Below are 27,001 nucleotides of genomic sequence, written 5' to 3' on the forward strand. Positions count from 1 at the left end.
CGGATTACTATCTACCTTTCCATAGAGCTTTTCCTGTCAAGGACAACGCAATGTGCAAGTCAGCAGAACAGTACAAAAAGAGGTGAAAACTCCCCTTTTTTTTAGGTCTTACTTCGGAATCTGTGTCAGACACCTTGTCCCAGTCCTTTCTGTGCTGCTGCCACCAAATCACAATGCTCTGCAACCCTGTTGTCGCCGGATGCAAAGGTAGGCTTCACCGTAAATTTCTCTTACATAGTGCATTGTAACTGTTTGTTATATTTAACATGCAACAAAACATACAGTACACATGTACTAGATATACATTACAGCATATACACAACATATATGTGTTTCAGATATACACATGTTGTCCTTACCTATCTTTCTAGCAGCAAAACGTCTCTCCATGTGGACAACGCCGCTTAGAGACTGCCAGCTCATCGAGAACATCGTAATACCTGCCCACCGAGCCGGCGGACTTGGGGTGAGACCGCCAAACTCGTAATTAGGCCCTAAGTTTATTGTTTTTTACTTATTATTAAAATCAGTGTAAATTACTTATAAAAAAACCAGTAGTAAGTCCAGCACCACAAATGACCAACCACCCACCCAGCAACACCCTCTTAAAGAAAAAAATGCAGGTAGGAACTTAAAATAAAAACCCATAAGAAACAATATTAAATTACATTTCATTATTTAAAATAGCTAAAGATATAAATAAATGAAATGTATTGTTATTGTTTAAATAAAATATATTTACTACCTTATTTGGAATTAAAAAAATAATGTAACAATACAAAATTAAATTAATTGGAATTAATTCTACACATCACTTTTGATATTTACTTTTTAAAAATATATATTTTTATCAAAAGTTTTTTTAACTTTTCTTCCAGTAATTATACATCATAGCACAGCTTAGTATAGTACAGTCAAACAGTAAGCACTTTGATATTTACTAATGTATTCTAAAAATATTTCTTTTTAGGAGAGAATGTACTTTTTTTTATTTAAACAGCAAAAAATATATATATTTTGCATATTTGCATTAGTTAGAGACTGATTTTACATCTAGGTTAATAATGCTGTAGCCTTTATTTGTATTTCTTTCTACATTTAAAATAAATATAGAGTACACATTTATAATAATATTTAATATAAAATACTTATAATATTTATTTGTGAACTAAAAAATGTATTGTATTTTTTCCTTTACTTTACAATGCGTAGATTCCCTGGAGACTCTCTTTTCAATAGTAAAGTTTCTCTATGGCATTTACTCCTTAAGTAAAGGAGATTCAAAGGCAAGATGTAGTTAAGATTGAAAAGACATAGGTGTTTTAGTTTTTGAAATCCTTATTGACTTTAGTACCCCCGTACTATTACTACAATTGGTTATGTCACAGCACTATGGGCCAGATGTAGGTAATTCTGATTTACCTACTCTTAAATACCGAATCATACCGATTCGGTATTTAAGAGTAGGTAAATTGGAAGTAGGCAGATGTAGGTAATTTTTTGTTTACAATTACCGATTCTGTAAGATTCGGTATTTACCGATTCGGTAAATACCGAATCGGTATTTTCCATTGATTCCTATGGGCCTTGAAGCCCATAGGAATCAATGGGAAATACCGATTCGATATTTACCGAATCGGTAAATACCAAATCCTGGCAGGGGGAACGGGGTGTCACTTTGACACCCTGTAGCACCCCAATTGCAGGCTTGTGTGCCATGTGGCACACATACATGCCCTAAGGGCATGTCTGTGTGTCACATGGCATAGGTGTACATGCACAGATGGGCATGTACACTGGAATTCAGTATTTTACCACCCAATAGTATTGGGTGGTAAAATAAGAAATCCTAAGGGCCTGTGGCCCTGCAAACTGTGCCACCTACATATGGATTAACAGAATCTGTATATTTACCGATTCGGAAAAATACCGAAGTGGTAAATTTACCGAATCGGTAAATATACCGATTCTGTAAATTCCGAGCCACCTACATGTCAAAAGCCTAATACCGGTCGGTAACGGCCGAAATCGGCCGTTACCGACCGGTATTTGGCTACCTACATCTGGCCCCTAATCACAATCCACATAACTCAAATGCTGCAAACAACAAACACATTGTAGAGTTGAATCTGTATGGAATTCGTGATCACATATTATACATATTGACAAATTGCTTTTCATATATAATTTTAGATTACTTATGAATTTTCAAGTTTTGAACTTCAAACGGTTTCACATTGCCTTTGATTCATTACAAACGTATAGTATCAGATATTTATAAAATGCCCCATCGATTATTTTTGCAAAGTATGGCGCTCCCCACTTGGGACTTTGGAACAATAGGTAACTTTTCTATGTCTATTGTCATGCATCAGGAGCCTGATGCATGTTATAGGAAAGTGGGATCTGCTTCTTATGGTTACCCCCATTTCTTGCTAGATGTGATGCTGTTTTTGACTAGCCTGACTGGGATCCTGCTAATCTGGACTACAGTCTTTCTGCTTTCTCCCTGAATTGTTGTTTTTAGTACTTAGGTACACTCCAGATTGGATACTGGGGTACCCTTATCAGTCCCTAGTATATGATACTAAGGTACCCAGGGCATAGGTACCCCAGAGGTCTCCCGTGGGCTGAAGCATGCATTATACCACCCATAGGAGACAATGCAAAATGGAATTTCAGGCCTGCCATTGCCGCCTGTGTAACTTGGTGCATGCACCACTTACTAAATCTATAGGTTTACTATATCTAAGGGTCACTGCACTTAAAACCTATAAGTCACCCCTATAGCAGGCCTTTACAATCCTGAAGGCAGGGTGCTTGGTTCTAAGTGAGAGGGTGCCCCTGCATGAGCAGGACATCCTGCAGCGTACGGAGCCATATACTATATACAGGGGCACCGCGTAATCGTGAGATGACCATCTCGAACACTGCTGCAAAGAATCCCATCATGTTTGGGATCAAACATGTTGGAATTATACCCCACACTGTAAATGGTATGGGGGTATAATTCCAAGTACTGGAAGAGCCCTGCGTTAGACTCTCAGTGTTGCCGGTAGCATCCTTCTCCTCCCATACAGCACAAAATGGTTCCTGCCGACCAGAGACACCTTTCTACCCTCCTGCTGCTGAGCCAAGTTCAAGCACGGGAAGGTAGAACAATAGGCATCCTGTCACAGGCAGGTGTGGCCAAATGCCAGACAGCATTTAGTGTATTAGGGCTGGGTGGGTGCACTTGCCAGTGCCTGAAAGTCTGCATGAGGGGCACATTTGGTGTCCAATGTGCATAGTCTAGTTCAAAACAGTCCTGGAAGCCGTTGGCTTAGCTCTGGCACAAAACTGGACTAAGAACATGGGAGTAAACTCCCCCTGTCCAGACTCTCCCCTGTGAGGGTCTCCTGAATCTTCCCAACCTTTTCCCTACGGTAATTAAGGGCTTACCTGGGTTTAGGCCTCTAAATTCGACGTGGGATAAGATTCAGAATTGAAACCACTGCAGTTCTACAGTCTGGCAACTCTGGATATTGTTTGGGCCTGACTTCGTCTCCCTTCCAGCCTGCTGCATCGTCTGTGCTGTACCTGTGCATCATACATAAACCTTCCAAGGCCCTTGAAGCATCAAAGACAACCAAAGTAATCTCCCTTGGAGTGAAGGAGTCACTCCCCTACATTCTCAGGCACCGTAACTAAGTTGATCGGTCTGCAGGTCCTGAGCTCCTCTGGACTCCGTTGGCTCTGAATCACAGGTGGTGGTGTCCCACAGCTCCCGAAGCCAGCTCTACCCTCTCACCAAGTTTGAGGCCAGTAGTCCTCATAGCGGTTGCAATAAATGAACCCCTTAGTACTGCGTCCTCTTTTCCGTTGCAAAGGTTTGTTGTCATCTTTGCAAGAAGATCTTCAGGCTCCAAGAAGCCCCGGGCTCGACCAGAATCTTCAGCCATACCACATCGTGTGCATCGTGGTGACTCCTGGGCCTCCGGCCTGGGGATACATTTGCGGGTCACCTTTGTTTTCATGGGGCTCCCCTGATTGCTTGGGCTGCTCTGACTCCCCTGCTGTGGTGAGTCTCCTGGACCTTGCTGGTCCCAACCGTGCACCTTCTTGTCTTCCTGCGAGGTTTGCATTTACCAAGGCTTGTTGGTGTTCCTGCTGGACACTGACCCCTCAGCACTCAACATCCTGTGTGGGGCAGCTCGTATTCGGGTCCTGGTCATCCTCAGTGTCGCCTATTGAAACCACACCCTGAATGTTCTCCCCTGCCCCAACAATATGTCACCCAAAGCATAAGTGATCTTTCAAAATCAGAAATTATTATTACCCTCCACCGTTCCTTATATCTGTTAACCCTACACCAGGTCATGAAATCCATAAATGACACCATAAAATGTTGAATATTATTATTGGCATACTGTGTCCCGCCACTACCCATCCAAACGGAGACACGTTTTCAGTTGCTTGTGGAATACAGGTATATCACCCTAGATCTGAAAGGAGGTGGGTAGGAGAGTCCAGATGTTTAACGATTTTTCCCCAAAGTGAGTGAAATGGATTTTCTGAATGGACAATAACGCCTGGGAAGCAGATCGATAGTAAGCAAGGAGAAACATTTCAAAAAGGTAGGTTGCCGTGTAATAAGATCTTTGGGACACATACCAAGAGCCTTGTAGATTTTTTATTAATGGACCAGTAGTTTGTGCAGCTTCTTAAGATGAGGAGAGGCAGAGACTTTTCTATTCAGCTCCAAGATATCTATTATGCTTCAGTCTGAACCATTAGAGATAAGGAGAGTTATAGATGTGAAGCTACCAATGCCCGAGCTGTTTCCTCAGGTGTGATACAAAGGAATCAACTGGCCAATGGGAGAAAAGTCATTGGGACCCTCATGGAAAACTCCCTATGTGTGCAATGTTGTATTATATATGACCCCCAATCATCTCACCCGGCCTAGCTGTGCAGGTGTAAAGGAGTGATGTTTGAACCATTACATTGACGTGACTGTCAGGTAGAAAAATAAACAGATGCAGATACATAACCACAGTGAAAGAATTCAAACAAAAGTGAGTGGTTGTTGGTGATCTTGCTGCTAAATGAGTGTTCACTGGTTTGAAACTAGGAAGCTAAATATAAGGTATAATACACAATAATATATGGTTAGAGCACCAAAAGACCTCGCATGTACACGAGTAGCAGTAACTTTTATTTTTCATCTCTCCACATACCGAGAAGCATGACAATTGTTTAAAAACAGGCATGCAAAAGTAGTAAATATGTAGCCTCCTTGCACAATGTAAACTGGGAGCCACATTTTTGCTCTTGGACATTCAGTTAATAAGTACATTCTGGAATTTGAAGTTCACTTTTGCCTGAAATAATCATTTGTTGACAATGATATGTAAATGGGAAAGTCTGAGACTGGATAAATATATTTCAGTGAGGAATGAACGTTCTAGGAGTCTCATATCTGATCTTAAAGAAAGGAGGGTGCTGATTTGTAATGCTTATGAAATGAAAAGGCTGAGGATTATTGGGCATAAAGAAATAACTACATTGTTAACAACTGGCTGTCATTCCAGAGAGGGCAGTGATTGAACAGTCCTGGAGACTAAGATATCTTTTCACCCAATAGCAATGATTTATGTACAGAGATGCAAACGATTGTTTCTTATACCTCAAATTCAGTTATGCCATACCTTCCTTCATTTGGTTTGGTTACCCCGCCTTGCGTGCCTCTTTGTGTGCTCTCTGACTGTTTCTGTGTTCTTGTAACTAACTGTACGTGGGTTTATATGTTGTCTGTTACAGTATTTTGGTTTGTGAGCCAGGGTACCTGGGTCTCCACTCTCCATGGCCTATCCTAACCTCTCTCTTGCAGTCTACCATTCCAGGCTCTCTACCAAGCTATAATTCCTCGCAATGTTTTCTCCTCTTGTTTGATTACCAACTCTCTGCTCTGAGGAAGGTTATTACGCTAAAAGTGCTTCTTTTCATTCCCTCTCACTTGTCCTCTCCTTTCCACTTGCCAGTGGTTTCTAGCGCCTTGAGATGGCCTTACAGTATAATAAAGTCATTTAACAAGCAATCAACACAACAAACATTGTCTTTGTCTGTGTTTATTAGGTTGAGCATTCGAGACCTCTTGTATATACTTTAGTATGTGTATGCACTTTGTGGGCTCTGGAGATCAGCCCTTAGGCACTTTTTTTTCTGTTCAATTGCCTCTATTTTACTGTCTTGATAGAAAACGACCCGCAGAGGTCAATAAAATACCAGAATTGCTTTCTGCTTGTTCAATCACTTTAGCATTCTCTAGATTCCAGCCCGGGGAAATTGTCTTCCACGAGCACCCTTAGACCATAATATTTTTTTTAAATCTTGTATTTTCAGTGATATGACCACCAATGGCCCTGATTTTTTATTAAAAATAGAGCTTTGGATTCTACCATTTCTAGCTGAAAGACAATATTTCTCTCCATGTGTTCCCATACCTGGCGTGACACGCAGTTTGGTACTTACTTTCCCTCAATGTTAAAGAACAGTAGATATTTCAGCACCCAGGCTAAAGTGTTGCAAAGCTAAATACATATAAGGTCCCAAAGGCGAGACTGATTGCATTGCAAATGCTTGTTTTTATCAGTGCTGAATATCCTTATCGGCTAGGTGACCGTTTTTCTGCTTTTCTGTGTGCGTGGATGGTTGTAAGTGAACTGGTCTATGTGTTCATCAATGTGTTTCTGGAAGTGTATCTTCGAGCTTACAATATACAAAAGTCAAATCGTTTGGCTTTGTCAATGCTCGTCCAAAGAGATGAATTTCCTCCAGCCGTCCATGTGTTCCTAGAGGGAATGGTTCGCCATGCGCACATATTTTTGCAGGGAGTCACACCCTGGCTGGAAGCGTTCCACTGCTACACTTTGGGCTCCAGCTGGCCAGGGTCAGAGGATATTTGAGTCTGAAGTGAGCCCAGATGTCTTCTTGATTTACTAGGAAGTGGGTCCGGAGTCTCAAGACGTGCCTCTTCAGTGCACGCGCCCAGACAAGGCATCTGCTATTGCACCTGAGGAAAACATGACAGTGGTGAGGAGAGGATTTTTTGCAAATAAACTATTTGGCATCTTGTTTCCTGTTTTATTGTTTCCTTGCATGAAACCTCCAACTGTCTTGATTCAATTTAGAGTTTCAGAAAAACCTGTTTTGCTCAACGAAGGGACACACTGAGGGACATATTTACGAGCCCCTTGCGCCGCTGCAGCATCACTTTTTTGAGGCTTAGGCAGCGCAAGTTACAAAATCAAATCTATGAGGCCATGCAAAGCCACTGTGCGTGGCTCGAAAGGCCTCTTAGATATGGAGTAAGACAAGGCAGTGCAAATTGCTGCGTAGCCTTACTCTGTGCTCGGGGGTCTTTCATGGGTGTTACGGTGGGTTTTCCCATGCAACACCCATGGAATTTGACACTTCCCCAAATTTAAAAGAGCATGTATACCTGGGAAAGCTACAAACCCTCACACCTCCTGAGGTGAGGCGTAATGAGGAGAAATAACTTAATTTTTCCTCGTTTTTCGTCTTTCTATGTGTGCTGCATAATGCAGCACACATAGAAAGACGAACATGCCACCTAGGATTGTTTCTATGCAGGAAGGTGCCCCTTCCTGCACAAACATAATCCTGCCAACAACACAGGCACTCTTAAACGAGGGTGCAAGGGTGCCTGCATTGGTGCTAGGTTGCTGAAATGACGCCAGCGCAAGGGGGAAAGGACAACGGTGTTGCATAAACACGGTGCGTTCCTGGCCTTTCACTTTGGCACAGGGCAGTGCAGCAAGTTGACTTGCTGCACTGCTCTATGCCAAATCCCAATAAATGAGGCCCTGAGTGTGTCGACTTTTTGTCTTGTTATGCTTAAATTTCTAAGTTTAGAATCCGAATACCTCAAATATTGTTATCTGTTTCGGCACTATACCACCATGTCTTTGACTGCTTTTAAATAAAGCAATTTTGAAAAAAATGTATCCTGTTTTCCCTAAAGAAAAACAGGATGCATTTCAAAATGCAAAATGAAAGGTTTTATTTTTATTTTTTAAGAATATGCAGTGGTATGTGAGACCCCTGCCTGCTTTTAAAAAATGTTTTCCACAACATTCAGAGAGGGGATAGGGACTATTTCCCAATGGGTTACCGTCATCTCGGAGTTGGCAGTAAAATGCAAATGTTTTGCAACAGCATTTTGATCACATTCACACATACCACTGCAAGTCACTATTCGGAAGGGACCCCCGAAACAGCCCCTTCCTGGTACTGAATCGCAAACCCAGTTTGCTATTCGATAATAGGTTAGCAAATCACAATATGGTCATTTGTACATTTAAAAATTATTTTCTGCGGTCGCAAACGGAGTGACCTCAAAAAAGATTTGTACATCTGGCCCAAAATTATTTATTTTACCTCATGGCAAGATGTATTGCAATATACCATAAAAACAAGGAAGACCAAATGCATCAGATTTGTTTCACCAAACTTTGCTAACTGTTTTTATGGATGAGTTAGCGCTTGTAAAAGGGTGGAAAACGGGTTAATGTGCCTACTGGAACAATATTAATTTAACGCACTACAGAAAAAAAATAATAGAAAAAAGGCAGCTGGTTTAAGGTCCAAGAAAATACCATAGAAGTTTAACGTGGCTCCTTAAGTGACATCTTTTCAGTGAACAAAAAAAGTCTGGCAATGAAAAATGCTAAAATAGTGACAGAGTCTAAAAACCACTTGATGGAGGTCCCAAGCAATTCTTCCTGTTTGTGAGGCAAACGACTGGTGTATTTTATTCTTGCTTCATAAAGACAATCTACTTGGCATGTCTGGAGACATTTGCCACCTCTTAGCACAGCAAATGACCATGGAAAACAAGCTTCCATGAAATACAAAACATTCTCTGCAACCGAGGATGAGCTGTGTTAATGGAAATGTTTGGTTGCGGCAAATCATACTTTATGCATAGACGTCATTTTGGGGTCGCCTGGCTGGGGTCGCAGCTGCAGTCCATCGTTTGCCTCGAAGGTAGCAAATTCAGTGCCAGGAACACAGGGGGAGCTGGGGCTTGAATCTCTTGATTCTCTGACAATTTTTTATCACACTAATAATGAATATATAATAGATATTATTGACTTCTAGTGTAATAAAAATGGAGTACAATAAACTGGAATATGCCCTTCCATGGCAGCTGAGGTAAGTAAAATATGTTTTTAAATTAGTTGTGTGCGTGCCTGCGGGTGAGAGTGTGTATATGTGGTAGTGTGTATGTGTAAGCTTGTGTATGTGAGTGAAAGTGGAGGTCAAAGTTAAACGTCCATGACTTTAGGGCTACTAGTTGATGCAATAATCTGATGCATTCCGAGCAGATGTGTCTTTTATGCAGATCTACAAAGTATGCTGGATTGGCCAGTTTCTGTTATGGGAATTCGTAATTTTCCAAGGTTTTTCACGCATGTCTTTGGGGCACTTGATGGAACATCTTGACTGCCAAGCACGTCTTTCAAATACTCCTTCCAATATTCATAGCCTGCACCTTCAACAGTTTTTACATGAAAGAGAATGTAAGGCAGGAATAAATAATGGCAAGATTTGACTAGGTCTTCTGGATCAAGCCCCCACCAGTAGTAGGAGGGGCATCACTAGTCGATTTACTGTGCAGGGCTGAGGGCAATTCCAATTAGGCATGAGCTTTGCTACTGCCCCCTCCCATGTGGGTTTTCCCAGCATCCTCTTCTTCCCTGAGAGACCCGAAGCTGGGGGTGGAAAACTGTCAGTGGTCATAAGAATGGGGCAGAGGTTATAAAAGTCTGAACTGCCCCTAGGAGACCTTCTTTGTCCTTCAAAACCTGGCAATCCTACACAACCACTTCTATTTTCGATGTGGGCTGAAAAAAGCCAAACATCGCAATCAAATGCTGCAGTGCCCTTAAGCTTATTAACAAACTCCTCTTACAGAGAGGCTCTGCATATGGGGCTGGTTAGAGGGGGACTTACCTGCCGGTGGTCCTGGCCTTCAAGCCATACCTCTGGTACTCATGAGGTTTCTTGGGGTGCGACCAAATGGTCATGGGGTGGCCCTGAAAGGACAATTTGCTAAGCAGCTCCCTGGTGTTTGCCTTATAGAGAATACATGTGCCATTCCTGGGAACATTGTGTTAATATTTAATAATCTTTCTCTTAGTTTCAAGCAATATTTGCCGGTCCCTTGTTCCCTGCCTGTCCCAAAGGAGATGTAAATAAGAAATGTTTGTACGTTCACATTCAAGGCTGTGAACTGTATTATGATATTCATAAGGTGCAGGTTCAGGCATTAATGTGATATGTTAATGTGTTTTCCTGGTCTGCAATATGTACCCCTGAATACATTTTTGCTACATCCTACTCCAGATGAAGTGCCTGTGACTGTTATTTCTGTAGGGTATATGTTGAGAAAAAAAAAGTAACTGCATGAGTGAGTGCACTGTGTCAGATCATGGCATGGATGTCGAGTTCCTAAAGAGCAGAAGGCTCCTATTTTCTCCTGAGGGACTATGGCAAGGGGTTCTGGACTCTGGGGGCAAAGTAATGCTGGTGATGTTGGACTTGTCGGCGGCATTCGACACCGTCCCTCATGATGGCCTTCTTGGAAGACTCTTTGAGATAGGTCTGCGGGGGACGGTGCTCGACTGGTTTTCTTCCTTTCTAGCCGGCCGCCGGCAAACGGTCTGGGCGTCGCCAGATTCCGCTGTGATGCCGCCTCTGGGAGTCGGGGTCCCACAGGGCTCTATTTTGAGCCCGACCCTATTTAACATCTTCATGACCCCGTTGGCGGCGTTAGCGGAGTCGTATGGCGCCCGGATCGTGTCCTACGCTGACGACACCCAGCTCCTCTTCTCATGTAAGAGAGGAGGAGACTTTGAGGAGGAGAGTATCCGGGATTGCCTTGGGGCTGTTTTCCAATGGTTCCATCTGAACAGCCTCAAGTGCAATTCCAATAAGTCCGAGGTACTCTTCTTTGGGTGTGACACAGAGCCAGACTGGCAGGCCTGGTGGCCGGTTAACATGTTTCCTCCGTCCTGTTCTTCGCAAGTTGCCAAGAATCTGGGGGTTAAAATGGATAAGGGGCTAACATTGAAATCCCAGATCCTTGGGGTGTCGGGCACATGCTTCGGCATCCTTAGGATGTTGCGGAGGTTCCTTCCCCTACTGTCTGAGGAGCATAGGAAACTGACAGTGCAGGCTCTGATTGGGTCCAGGTTGGATTATTCCAACATTCTGTACCTGGGCCTACCAGAGTACTTGCTGCACCGGCTCCAAGTGGTGCAGAACGCTGCCGCGAGAGCAATCTTTGGATTAAATAGACGGGCCAGTGCATCGGGCCTGTTGAAAATCTTGCATTGGCTTCCTATCCGGAACCGAATTGCTTTTAAGGCTCTGACTCTGGCCTATAAAGCTCTTCACGCGGTGGGAGCAAAGTATCTTCAAAAGAGACTGGTCTTTTATCAACCGACCAGGTCTCTGAGGTCGGAATCCTTGTTTTTGGCGGTTGTCCCGCGTGTGAAGAGAGCCCGCCTGGGAGGCCGCTCTTTTGGATTGCTGGCGCCGCAGTTGTGGAACTCTCTGCCACTCGCCTTGCGGGGAGCTACCAGCCTATTAGCTTTCAGAAAAGGCCTTAAAACCTGGCTGTTTACCCAGTAGCCTATCTTCCTGCTTGTTTGTATCTGGTACTCTGTTTTTTCTTTTATCGGTGTTATGTTATTGTGTTGCAGCCTTCCTTTTCCATTAAAGCGCCGGGACACTCTTTTTGAGTATCCGTGCGCTATATAAAAGAATAAATAACATAACAAGGGTACTGTGTGGAAACTACTGAAAGTATACAGGGTCAGGAGTGACATGGAGCAAGGCAACCAGTTGCACCGACTGTGCCTTACTAACAATACCTGACATCAAATGTGAAGGCAGTGCAAGGAAAAAGAAGGATACCAGTTGCAAATTGCAGCTGATCCAGGATTCAAATAGTCCCTCACAACAATTAATTGGATTCCTCTTGTTGTTTCCATTTTGAAAGCTGGTTTACCACAAGACTATGCCTAAATGTGCTGGGGTGTGAGGGTTAGTGAATGAAAATAAAACAAAAGATAAACAGCAAAGCCTCAAATTGCATGCATTTTGCGTGCTCCAAAAGCAGCAATATTTACAACACTTTTTCTATCACCTAAATGATGAACAATATACTTGTATAGATTTTTAAGCAGTACTTTATAATAGAAGGATTCACAATTTTGCATCAATACGGCCTACACTCAAGTGACGGAATCCTACATAGGCTTATTTATTTATTTACTTATTTGTTTGTTTATTTATTCACTTATTTATATATTTATTGGTGTATTTAAAATGCTATGTAGTGCGAACAGGACCTAATTAGGAGTCAAACCCCTTTCATGGTTTAATAATTCTTTGAATATATGGCTAAGGCACTTCAAGGATTGATTGCAAGAATTTCTTGTAAAGAAAATATACATGCAGGGCAATGGACAGGTGAAAGGTAATTCTAAACGTGCTGGGCCTGATTCACACAGGTAACTTACACTTTGGAGAAAATTACAGCTTTGGGTAAGGTTACTACTTTTTAACTATTCACAAAATAACAAATGTAAATTTACTTAAAAAGTATAATTTATATGCCCACCAAATTGAAGGGCCTGGGGGCTATTCCTGAACTACAAGGGATTATTCACAAACGTAATTTACACTTTTGAGTAATTTACACGTGTAATTTATTCTTCACTTTTGAGTAACCTTACACTGGGATTTTGCCAATAGCCAAAAGTAGCATCGGATCTTATCTGCAAAGGCAGTCACTGGAGGTTAGCACTGCCAATTCCATTTCAACAGACCTTACAGTGTGTGAGACTCAGATAGTGAGACTCGCTCAAAATTTAACCCAGATAGTCCAAAGAAAAAAATACAGGGGGTTGAAATGGGGGAAACCCATTCCTTATGGTTAATTTACTCAACCATAACTGACAAATTAGGTTTTATACCCATAACTGCACTTTGTGAGTTTTTTCAGTGCATTCAAAGGCCTTTAAACATGTATTATGGTGTTGTGAGCAAACATAACCAGAACTTCACTTTACAGTTTGTGGTATTTAGTGAATTTCTGAGTTTTTTTATCATATCCAACATGGAAGTGTTTTCTGAACCTCAATCTGAGTTAAATTCTAACCAATGCTGTGCGCACACTCTGGCTTTAACTAGTAGTGAATAGCTTAAGCCTCTATAGAAAATGTTTCTTACCAACATAAGGATTAGAGAACATGGTTTGTAGCCAAATGAAGCAGACGTTGACTGCATATTATGGTTTTATGTTTAGGCCCTGTATCATAACAATATCTGGGAATGCGTATGCAGAAGATAATCTCTAACCTATGCCAACAGCTAACTTGCACTGTCTACTTCCTTCAACTGCACACAGTAGGAGTACCCCAGGGCCTCACAGGCGAGGCCCTGAGCACAAAGGTTAGCTGGCAGCACTTGGATGTGAGCTTCAGGTGAGGTGCAGGGTGTGACCACTGGCCAGTCCCTGGCACCTACATCCATTGCAGGCAGCCATTGATTGTCTGCAGTGGGGGTGAGAGCAATGGTAAACTGCATGGGTAGGGTGTAGGGAGGGTCTTTGTCGAGGCCCTGTTCCCTACTGTTCATGTCTGTTTGAACCTCATTGCAGATAGTCTTTGACCATGGGCAACAGAGGTGGGGTGCACAGTCTGACATCTTCTTAGAACCTGCTCCCCACCCTTTGGAGGCATCTGCCCACTGTTACTCATGACCTTTGCTGTACACAACAGGCCTGCTACAGGAACATGTAGACCTAGTCCAAATTGAGTTTGTGAAGCTTTTTCCAGTGGTGGTGTGCTGGGTAGTTGGTAGCTAGGCCGTACCTCTTATACTACACTTCTGGTCCATGGCAGCTGTAAAACTTGCACCCAGTGGTGGTGCACCTGACAGGCAGGATTGGACCCAGTCCACAAATCCTGCAATGGCTGCCACAACATTTCAGTTCAATGTTGTGGTCGCAAATCCTATCCTTTTGGATCAACAGATCCTCTTTGGATCCGCTGATCCAACATCTCCATGGGGAGAAAAACCTCCCCTGGCTGATAGGCTTGGTTTATTTTTAATTTTGGGAATTTGAGATGGATCTGCAGATTTTCAAATGTCAATATCTTTAACTTTTTTAGTGGATTCTTAACACCTTTACGCCTAACCCAAACTGCTTTTTAAATCCTAGGTTCCCAAAAAACGCTGGATGGATTTACATCAAACCAACAAAAGCTTGGTCATTAAGTACAGTTCTAACCTTGTTCCAAGTTTGGTGTAAATCCGTTGAGATGTTTATTCTGTGTCAGACATGAGAATTACTTGTGGGGAAAAAATCTGAAAATTGCACTGTGGGGCCCCCATCCGTTTTCTTTGCCCCACCCAGATAGATGGGCACAAAACTGCCCATGAAAGAGTCAAACAGTAATATCTCATAACTTTTTTTGGGAACATTTTGTGCACATTCATCAAACAGCAACAACAAAAATCCCTTTCCTAAGGGAATGCTGTCACTCTGTCCTTACCATACCTACACTACATTAATATTACATATTCAATGAAAAAATCAAAGGTTAAAGGGGCGTTATAGTTAGATGAAAATGTCCGATTAAACATATCATTTAAAAAAAACACTGAAAATCCACAATTATAGTTATCAAAGTAACTATAATTTGTGCCCTGAAGAAACTATAACTCGCACCCCACCATGCACAGTGTTGTCATCAATTATGTAATTTCAGATATTGAAGTGATGTTATCAATTCAACAATGTTATATATGTATGTATGTGTATGTGTGTATGTATGATGTATATATATATATATATATATATATATATATATATATATATATATATAAATATTCACTGAAAAAACCATAGGTTATAGACCATATATAGTTAGAAATTAGCATTTACAAAACCTTATTTTACTCACACAAAACCATTGAAATTCGCATATATAGTTAGTTGCACTAACTATATATCGCGCACCCGCAATCCACTGCTGATCATGTCACATATTACATCATCCCATGACATGGTCAGTGACATCACTGATGACATCTCAAATGACATCACTGATGACATCTCAAATGACATCACTGATGACATCACTGATGACATCTCAAATGACATCAATGATGACATCACTAATGACATCTCAAATGACATCACTGATGACATCACTGATGACATCTCATTTGACATTACTGATCACATCACTGATGACATCATTCATGTGATAATACGATGAACCTCTTCAGACTCTAATATAACCTTAGATACACTCAGTGTAAACAGACACTCACAGACTGTCACTCATCCATGGAGTTACTCACACACCTAGTCAGTCATGCAAAGAATCAATCACACCTCCATTTCCTCAACTATACAGTTATACACACCTTACTTATTCAAACATATACTAACACATATTTACTCTCTTATACAATCCCTGAAACAAGTTCACAATGATCCATACAGCCACTCACACATTCACTGGCTCCTATGCACAGTTATTTATATATGTCAACTCTCACATGTACTGTGTTTTATATATGTACTTACTTTGACATGTAGCACTGAGATATCCATTCACTCACCAATACACTCATGCACACAGTCAACCGCCCATACAGCTGTTTCCACATGCACTTTTGAACCCATACATCTAGTGAATCAACTGCTCACACATCTATGCACAGAGTCATACACCTCCCAGCCACCCACACACACACTCAGTCTCCCATACAAATACTTGGGCAACCAATCAATAACCCATATAGTTACTCATATAGCTACTGATCAACACATGCAGCAGTTTACAGAACAACAGACATAATGATGCACAATTTAAGACAGTTTAGTCACTAACCCATGCACTCAGTGAGACACATTTAATCACTCACTCATACAGTCAGTCATGCACCTACTAAATCCTTCATCCAGACACTTATACATCCACTCATTCTTCAATATGTAAGACATATTTTAACTTTACAGAAACATACAGTCACTGGATGTTGTCATCAGTGATGTCATCAGTGATGTCATTTGAGATGTCATCCACACAATTCTATGTCTAATAACTTTGGCGTTTGTGGACGGAATTGGCTGAAAGTTTCAGGAAAATGGAACATTTTGTTTCTGAGCAGCCCCTAAAAATTTGGGGGGGTTTCGTCAAGGGGGGGCCGAGAAAAAAGGGGGGTCCCTAAACGTGTTTTTAACATTGAGTTTTCCATAGGGCGGTTGGCCTCACTTTTAGCCCGAACGGCTGAATGGATTTGCACGAAACTTGGCAAAATTGTAGAGACTGTTTGCCCAATGTGCCTTTGCTAGGTCTCAATATATGTGCTCCAGTGGATTTTGAGAAATTAACGTTCAAAAAAAGATATATATCTGTAACAGCGGACCAGGCAGCGCACCAGTTCGCGTACTTTTCGCGTTACGGAGCTTTGTGAAGCGAAGCTGATTGGTTCTCCGGCGTCTGTAAACATTCCAAACAGTCCGTAGCGGCCGCCATCTTGTCTCTCGGTAGGATCGAGAGACAAGAGGAGGCCAAAGCGAAGGGGCAAATGACCATAAGGGGGCATAGTAGATCCTCCCTGACCCCCTAGGTTTGATGTGGAGGTTTTAAAAGGGCCCCGCGGGGCAAAAAAAATAAATAATAATAATCGAACGGCTGAATGGATTTGCACGAAACTTGGCAAAATTGTAGGGACTGGTAGCCCGCTGTGCCTTTGCTAGGTCTCAATATATGTGCTCCAGTGGATTTTGAGAAATTAACGTTCCAAAAAAATATATATCTGTAACAGCGCTCCGCTTCGCATACTTTTCGCGTTACGGAGCTTTGCGAAGCTGATTGGTTCTCCGGCGTCTGTAAACATTCCAAACAGTCCGTAGCGGCTGCCATCTTGTCTCTCGGTAGGATCGAGAGACAAGAGGAGGCCAAAGCGAAGGGGCAAATGACCATAAGGGGGCATAGTAGATCCTCCCTGACCTCTTTGAGACATTATTCATTTTTATTTTTAATTTATGAGGTTGTAGCGAAGTGATTGTAGTATAAAAAAAGAGTTATAGTATAGAGTGCAAAAATTGGTTCTTTTTGGAGGGGCAAAAAAACCCCAAAAAAACGTTTTTTTGGTGGGGTGCGCCCGGTTAGCGTAACGGGAAGCGGACTGGGGAGCGTACTACAAGGAAAGAAGAATGATTGACTTTTAACTTATTGTATGTTTATAGACTTGTTTTTCTGCTGAGTGACGTCTCGGCCTATCTCCACGGGATGCAGTCCCTACCATCTCGGCGTTTAAGCCTAGGGGGACCGGTAGTGTGGGAGAGATAACGGGGCATATTATCAAGGGGGTTCATCTCCGCTTTTTTGGCTTTAAAAGCCAAGAAAGCGGAGATAAAATTATCTCTGTATTACCTAGCTGTTGCTAACACCAGTTAGCGACCGCTAGTAGGAGATAGCGACCATCTTGGGCTCCACTTTGCATGTCAGTGATATTTATCACTAATGACATGCAAAGTGGGCATGCCAAGATGTTAGCGACTGGAAACAGTCGCTAACATCGCTATCTCCTATTACCAACTTTTGGAGATATTCGCGCTAAGACCTGCCCTGAGCAGTTCTTAGCCATGTTATCCAATGGGAGGTGAATAACATGGCTAAGAGCATTAGCTCGGTAATGCATGAATATCGCTGACTTTTCAGCGATATTAATGCATTGCGGCCGTTTTTTATCGCATTTGCGATAAACCTTGATAATAGCAAGGTTTATCTGCGATAATTTCTGACGATGCTTAGCGGTAAAAAATTTGTTGCTAAGCATCGTTAGGGATAAATATCGCTTAACTTTGGTAATATGCCCCAACGTCTGTTAACGTTCGATTCGAAGGAAATCAGGAAGTGTTGAAAAACATTGTCTGCGCCATCTTGCCTTTTTTCAAATGCCACACTTTTGTCGTGCACGGCAGCCATTTTAGATGCCTTGACCAGACCCACTCTCTGCACGCTGTCGATCCTTAGCATGGCTCCCCACCCTCGCAAGCATCTCCCCCAGGCACTGGTCACCCACGCTCTCTGTCTTATGCATGGGCAATAAACCTCCCCCCATCTGCGCTGCTCTTCCCTGAGAATCACACCCTGTGCCCGCCCGACACCTCCCTTTCGCCCTATTCACTACCGCACCCTCTGACACTCCTTTTCCTCTGTGTCCGATTGTCCAGGCCGGTCCTAGGCTATCAGCTAGCCCTGCAGATGTAGTTTAAGGCCCCAGCTGTAAAGAATCACCCCTCTTCAAAGGAGTTATAGTAGATCAAGGCCCACACCCGATGAGATCCGTCACAGCACACGCGTTCCTACTATCTGAAAACCATCCTGTATTGTGATTGGGGAGGGGACCGAGCCTGAAGCGGAAGATTCCAGGGATGACTCTTTGTACATCAAAGTTTTTACAATTATGTGTCACATTAAAAATATATAGCACTCCAACAAAGTAGTAGGATTATAAAACTTTAATAACTTAGAAATATATGCAACAAAACAAAAACAGTAAAAACATTTAAACATTTTTAGGGAAAAAGAAGGAAGTAGCGGTCGGTTGTGCGAATAGTCCCAACGCAGCACAACGTCCAGATTTCTGGACGGCACCCAGGTGATGTTGCCTGGGTGCCGCACTGATTTCGGTATCCGGCGTGGGGCGTCGCGGGGGGTGGGTCATCAGTAGCGGTCTGTTGTGCGAATAGTTCCAAGGCAGCAGAACGATGGCACCAAGGTGATGTCCAGTAAGTTGCCGCCCTCCGAATAACGGCGTGGGGCGCCCCGGGGGGGGGGGGGGAGGCGGCGTGAACGGGCTTCTCCAGGTAGAGTCTCGTCTGCTGTAGTGGGGCGCCCCTTTACCGTTTCAGTTGCCATTCCGTCCGCTTTTGGTCCACTGTGTCAAAAGCCGCAATTCAGCTGAGTTGCGCCCACTATTGCGGTGCAGCGATAGGCGGCTGTCACAGGACTCTCAAAATGGCGGCAGGCTCTTTCCTTTTTGGGCCTGGTCCACTGAAATGGCCCTGGGACACCTTGGAAATCGGACGCTTGTCTGCTAGGTCTTGGACCCCATTCTCGAAAGCGTCCCCTCCGCCTTGTGGATTCTACAAAAGTTTTGGGGGCCCCCGACTCCTGCAGGCTTCTGGTGGGGAGCGGCTGCCATGATTGCTCGCGGAATGACCACGACGGAGCCACGAGATGGTGGTGCTTTCATGCTGACGCCAGCTTCAGTCTGAAACATCCAGAAACAAGGTGGGGCTTTCATCGTTTGGGAAAAAAAAAAAGTTTTCATCCAATGAAAAGTGTTATTTTTAGGTCATATGATCAAGCCTTCCATCATTAGGAAACCAAAAGTAAAATGAACCAATGAAAAGTTTTATAAACAAGTCACATGACCTGTTATGCGGCATAGGGTATAAAATGCGGAGAAAATACGTTTGCACATGAGGCGGCGTCAGTAGCGAACCGATGTGCGAATAGGCCGAAGGCAGCACAACGCGCCAAGATCCGGATGGCACCGAGGTGGTGTCCAGCAAGTTGCCGCACTGGTGTGGCCATCCTACAATGGTAAAAGTCGGCGTGGGGCGCCCCGTTGGCCTGTGAGATGGCGGCAGTAGCGGACCGATGTGCGAATGGGGCCAAAGGCAGCGCAACAATATTTTCTGATTAGAAGACACCACAAGGCGCTGAGATGCCAAGATCCGGATGGCACCGAGGTGGTGTCTAGCAAGTTGCCGCACTGGTGTGGCCATCCTACAATGCTGAAAGTCGGCGTGGGGCACCCCGTTGGCCTGTGAGATGGCGTCAGTAGCGGACCGATGTGCGAATGGGGCCAAAGGCAGCGCAACAATATTTTCTGAATAGAAGACACCACAAGGCGCTGAGATGCCAAGATCCGGATGGCACCGAGGTGGTGTCTAGCAAGTTGCCGCACTGGTGTGGCCATCCTACAATGCTGAAAGTCGGCGTGGGGCGCCCCGTTGGCCTGTGAGATGGCGTCAGTAGCGGACCGATGTGCGAATGGGGCCAAAGGCAGCGCAATAATATTTTCTGAATAGAAGACACCACTAGGTGCTGAGATGCCAAGATCCGGATGGCACCGAGGTGGTGTCTAGCAAGTTGCCGCACTGGTGTGGCCATCCTACAATGCTGAAAGTCGGCGTGGGGCGCCCCGTTGGCCTGTGAGATGGCGTCAGTAGCGAACCGATGTGCGAATGGGGCCAAAGGCAGCGCAATAATATTTTCTGAATAGAAGACACCACTAGGCGCTGAGATGCCAAGATCCGGATGGCACCGAGGTGGTGTCTAGCAAGTTGCCGCACTGGTGTGGCCATCCTACAATGCTGAAAGTCGGCGTGGGGCGCCCCATTAGCCTGTGAGATGGCGTCAGTAGCGAACCGATGTGCGAATGGGGCCAAAGGCAGCGCAACAATATTTTCTGAATAGAAGACACCACAAGGCGCTGAGATGCCAAGATCCGGATGGCACCGAGGTGGTATCTAGCAAGTTGCCGTACTGGTGTGGCCATCCTACAATGCTGAAAGTAGGCGTGGGGCGCCCCGTTGGCCTGTGAGGTGGCGTCAGTAGCGGACCGATGTGCGAATGGGGCCAAAGGCAGCGCAACAATATTTTCTGAATAGAAGACACCACAAGGCGAGGTGGTGTCTAGCAAGTTGCCGCACTGGTGTGGCCATCCTACAATACTGCTCCGAATAACGGCGTGGGGTGCCCGAAGGGGGGGGGGAGGCGGCGTGAACGGGCCTTCCTAGGTGGAGGCTCGTCTGCTGTAGTGGGGCGCCCCTTTACCGTTTCAGTTGCCATTTAGCTGAGTTTCGGCCGCTCTTGATGCTACAGCGACAGGCGGCTGCAACAGGACTCTCAAAATGGCGGCCTGTTCTTTGGATTTGGGCCTGGTCCACTAAAATGGCCCTGGGACACCTTAGAACTCGGACGCTCAAATTTTTTTTCCTTTCCTCTACACGCAAAAAAAGATAAATGCCCGGTACGTTACACGCTTCATCTGCCACGATGTACTCTCCAGAGGAACCGAAAAAAAATATAGTTATGGTAACTATACCATGCATCGTCACATGGAGAGGTGGCACCGATTAATGATAGTGCTGCATAAAAGAGAGATTTGGAGGAGAACCCCCGACCTGCCAGTACATTCATCAAAGAAGTGGCACTGACAGCATCAGAGGCAAGGGAAACGGTCCCAAATATTTAGAAGAACTTTGGAAAGATTAAAATGACATGTTTAGATTGTGGCAAATTAATTTCATGTGGACAGATGAGTGTTACTCTAATAAATACAGCATATGAACATCATCATAGTCGATGGTTGGTAGAGACATTTTGACTATATCGTGGACCTGCCCGTCCTCGCCCAAAATGGCGCCGGAATAAATGGGAGTCGTAACTCCTTGTTGTGTACTGGTTGCACAACCTTGATATCACGAGATACGTATGCAGTTTTGAAGCACATGGCGGGCGGGGACGAGAATAGATTGAATATTTCGACATCCCTATTGATATTAAGTTCTGATGTGTTATTGATTACTGTACTATTGAAAGTTAGAATTAACGTCACCCATGGTACTTGCCCGCAAATGTATATCTAGATAATTTTATTATAACTGGCCCTGTCGTATTTTAATTATAAAATGTACGTCCACCGATTTCGCAACTGTTAGACACCTTAGTTCTTGCAACCTAATGACCCGCCCGTTACGTTCCTCTACAGTGTAAATGTCTACTCATCATATACGATTACAGTTTGCTCCGTGGCCGGCCCACGTGGTTATAGGCTCGTATTTGTATAATGACATTTTCACAATAAAGGTTTTTAAAAGAAAACATGGTAGTAGTATATACATTGGTAAAGTTTTTAATAATAGTCACTGTTTTAGAATCAGTAAAAGGCAAGTGAAATAAAGCAGACCAATTACATGAAGGGTAAAAGGTATAACACGCAGGAACGCAGTAAAGATAAATGGTCAAGGGCTGTTGTGTTTTCTACTCCTGCAACATAAAATGATCGATAAGAATCTCATATTCAGGCGTATCGGCGACTAAGACAGCAGGTCGACCCTCTTTTGCTCAACGGCTCCGTCATGGGACGAAGAAATGCCCTTTTTCTCGAAAAAAGAATATATTTTACTTGCAGGACAGTTGTAAATTTTCCGGGAAAGTACATTAGCCTGGAACATTATAACATATATTTAAGAAAAAATAATGTTCGGAAGTAATAAAAAGCGTAATTTTTAGGTCATATGACCAAGCCTTTCATCATTAGAATAAGAAAAGTAAAATGAACCAATGAAAAGTTTTATTAACAAGTCACATGACCTGTTATGCTTATGTTACGCGCTGCGCGTCGCGCCCCGGATCACTTCCGGATTCGCTATCGCGGCGCGTCATATGACGCATTACGCGACAACGCAGGTCCAGAATATAGTCAAAATGTCTCCACCAACCAGCGGTCGGAACACAACCCCTTTCAGCAGGCTAAATAGTTCTGTTAAATGACAACAGAAGGGACAGGCAACAAGAACCATCAGTCAAAGAGGGGAGGGCTAGTTCTTCTCTACCGGCTCACGTTGGGGCGCTACCGGAACTGATCGAATTGGTAGTCTACAGTGTTTCTGGATGTTTCAGACTGAAGCTGGCGTTAGCATGAGAGCACCACCATTTCGTAGCTCCGTCGTGGCCATTCCACGAGCAATAATGCTAGCCGCTCCCCACCAGAAGCCTGCGGGAGTCGGGGGCCCCCAAGAGTTTTGTAGAATCTTCAAGGCTGAGGGGACGCTTTCGAGAATGGAGCCCAATCTCTAGCAGACAAGCGTCCGAGTTCCAAGGTGTCGCAGGGCATTTTTAGTGGACCACGCCCAAATCTGAAGAGCCGGCCGCCATTTTGAGAGTCCTGTGGCAGCCGCCTATCGCTGCACCGCAAGAGCAGGAGTAACTCAACTACATGGTGAGCGAGACGCTGTAGTCGAAAGAGCGGGCGGTAAAAAGCTGAATAGCGGAAGAGGCACAGTGTAGCAAAAGCGGGCGGAATGGCAACTGAAACGGTAAAGGGGCGCCCCACTACAGCGTGTCTTTAGGTGAAACAGATTGTGGGACAAGGTCAAGAATGGAAGAGTTACCAAAAGGCAAAAAGTTCCGCTTGATCCCGGGAGCCGGCCACTTATGTCGGGGCGATCTCAGGCCACACCAGGAGAACACGACTTGGGGAGGGGGCCGGAGCCAAGCGCCCCCTCCGAGTCCGCGCCATCACACCGTCCCTCGGGGGCCTCCGTCAAGCGGTTCAGGGTGGCACCGCATCACATTGTTTTCAAATGCAGTCACGTCCTCAAACAGCCCCCACTTTACTTTGAGAATAGTGAAGCTGAAGCAAGTGCAAATAGGCTTCAGACAGTGTTACAAGCACTCCTCAAAACTTTGAACCATCAGAGTGCATGAGTTTCATGCTCGATCGATTGAGCTAGCCGGATCGGGCAACAAAAAGTATAAAATAGTTATGTAAATAGTTGTTTAATAAAATGTTTTACCCTGTTACTTTGCTGGTGTGTAGTATATATTTGTAATATTTGTATAGAGTTTATCGTTATTTTGGGCGGGGTGGGTGGCGGAGCCGAGCTGTATTGCAGCCATCATGGTGTGGAGTTCAGTTCATCTCACTAGTTTCGTATTTGTCATGAGGGGTTGTTCCTAATGTTTCTATTTTAGCGAGGTCAAAAAGAGATCCCATTAGTGGCCTACTGATTTTGCTCGATTCCTTTTGTTTTTTTACACGATTTTTCGTTATCTGCAAAGACTAAACAGAGTATTGCGACTCTGTGTTTGTTTGTAAATAGAGAATGAACCAAAGAGAACCAATTCTAAAACAGTAAATGCTTGGATAACAATCAATCAAATGGAGAGAGAAGCAGGCACGACGTATTACAACGGGGGCAAAGGCCTGCGTTAACTACCTTTCACTATCTGCCAAGAGAGAGTACTCCTAATAGAAATGGGGGGGGGCAGCATTCAAAGCAGATCAGTGTGCATAAACACGAAAATGTTTTTTCTTACCATGTACTTGACATTCGACAGCTTATGATATTTGCTATTAAAAAACCATTGAAATTCACTGAAAAAACCATAGGTTATAGACCATATATAGTTAGGAATTAGCATTTACAAAACCTTGAAAATTCACTGAAAAAACCATAGGTTATAGACCATATATAGTTAGGAATTAGCATTTACAAAACCTTATTTTACTCACACAAAACCATTGAAATTCCATATATAGTTAGTTGCACTAACTATATATCGCGCACCCGCAATCCACTGCTGATGATGTCACATATTACATCATTCATGACATGGTCAGTGACATCACTTATGACATCACTGATGACATCTCAAATGACATCACTGATGACATCACTGATGACATCTCAAATGACATCACTGATGACATCACTGATGACATCTCAAATGACATCACTGATGACATCACTGATGACATCTCATTTGACATTACTGATCACATCACTGATGACATCATTCATGTGATAATACGATGAACCTCTTCAGACTCTAATATAACCTTAGATACACTCAGTGTAAACACAGACTCACAGATTGTTACTCATCCATGAAGTTACACACACACCTAGTCAGTCATGCAAACAATCAATCACACCTCCATTTTTTCAACTATACAGTTATACACACCTTACTTATTCAAACATATACTAAAACATATATACTCTCTTATACAATCCTGGATACAAGTTCACAATGATGCATACAGCCACTCACACATTCACTGGCTCTTATGCACAGTTACTTATATATGTCAAGTCTCACAAGTACTGTGTTTTACATATGTACTTACTTTGACATGTAGCACTGAGATATCTATTCACTCACCAATACACTGATGCACACAGTCAACCGACCATACAGCTGTTTCCACATGCACTTTTGAACCCATACATCTAGTGAATCAACTGCTCACACATCTATGCACAGAGTCATACACCTCCCAGCCACCCACACACACAATCAGTCTCCCATACAAATACTTGGGCAACCAATCAATAACCCATATAGTTACTCATATAGCTACTGAAGAACACATGCAGCAGTTTTCAGAACAACAGACATAATGATGCACAAATTAACACAGTTTAGTCACTAACCCATGCACTCAGTGAGACACATTTAATCAATCACTCATACAGTCAGTCATGCACCTACTAAATCCTTCATCCAGACACTTATACATCCACTCATTCTTAAATATGTAAGCCATATTTTAACTTTACAGAAAAATACAGTCACTGGATGTTGTCATCAGTGATGTCATCAGTGATGTCATTTGAGATGTCATCAGTGATGTCATCAGTGATGTCATTTGAGATGTCATCAGTGATGTCATCAGTGATGTCATTTGAGATGTCATCAGTGATGTCATAAGTGATGTCACTGACCATGTCATGAATGATGTAATATGTGACATAATCAGCAGTGGATTGCGGGTGCGCGATATATAGTTAGTGCAACTAACTATATATGGAATTTCAATGGTTTTGTGTGAGTAAAATAAGGTTTTGTAAATGCTAATTCCTAACTATATATGGTCTATAACCTATGGTTTTTTCAGTGAATATATATATATATATAACATTTCTATGGCAAAATGAAACCCCTCATTTTGTTCCTTTTCAAATTAAATGTATTAAGTGTTACCACTTTATTCCAATCAAGATGACTTCAGGTGTGCCATACTTTTGTCATAAGTAAGACTGTTAGCTTTCTAGTTGTTCTTTAGAACACTCTGGGACATTCTGTCATTGGGCTATAGTTGGGCTACATCTGGCTGATATTTGGGCTACATTTGGGCTCTTTTGTCTCTGGTGGCCATCTTGGGAGACTGCATATCAGAATTTTTTAAATGAAATATAAGAGGATTTGAGAAGTCACTCAAAATGTGCCCTAATTTTTCTTTCTTCAGCACTAATCATAATTTCTATGGCAAAATGAACCCCCTCATTTTGTTCCTTTGCAAATTAAATGTTTTAAGTGTTAACACTTTATTCCAATCAAGATGACTTCAGGTGTGCCATACTTTTGTCATAAACGATTCAGAAAAGGGGGTGGTGATGAACAGAGTGTCTGAATTAAGCAGACCACTCTTACCCAGTCCAAAGATCAGGGCTTGATCCATCACCGTTATTTAGCTCACTGCCCCATCCCAGCTCAGAACCTGGCTATATGCAAATTAGTCTGTCCCTGGCCCAGTGCATCATGGGAACAGGGCAGACCAAACTACCAAGCCAATTCTTCACCAGAAAGGAGACAAGCTACCGGGGACCGGTTTCTGGCATTTCAGCCTCGTCGGCCCGGCTTGCTTGAATCCTGATGGAGCAGTGAGCAAGGGACTCATGTCTGAGTATACCCTGCCACACCTATAGTGGCCAAAAACGATTCAGAAAAGGGGGTGGTGATGAACAGAGTGTCTGAATTAAGCAGACCACTCTTACCCAGTCCAAAGATCAGGGCTTGATCCATCACCGTTATTTAGCTCACTGCCCCATCCCAGCTCAGAACCTGGCTATATGCAAATTAGTCTGTCCCTGGCCCAGTGCATCATGGGAACAGGGCAGCCCAAACTACCAAGCCAATTCTTCACCAGAAAGGAGACAAGCTACCGGGGACCGGTTTCTGGCATTTCAGCCTCGTCGGCCCGGCTTGCTTGAATCCTGATGGAGCAGTGAGCAAGGGACTCATGTCTGAGTATACCCTGCCACACCTATAGTGGCCAAAAACGATTCAGAAAAGGGGGTGGTGAT

Source organism: Lissotriton helveticus, chromosome 8 (assembly GCF_964261635.1).
Source record: "Lissotriton helveticus chromosome 8, aLisHel1.1, whole genome shotgun sequence".
Taxonomy (NCBI): Eukaryota; Metazoa; Chordata; class Amphibia; order Caudata; family Salamandridae; genus Lissotriton; species Lissotriton helveticus.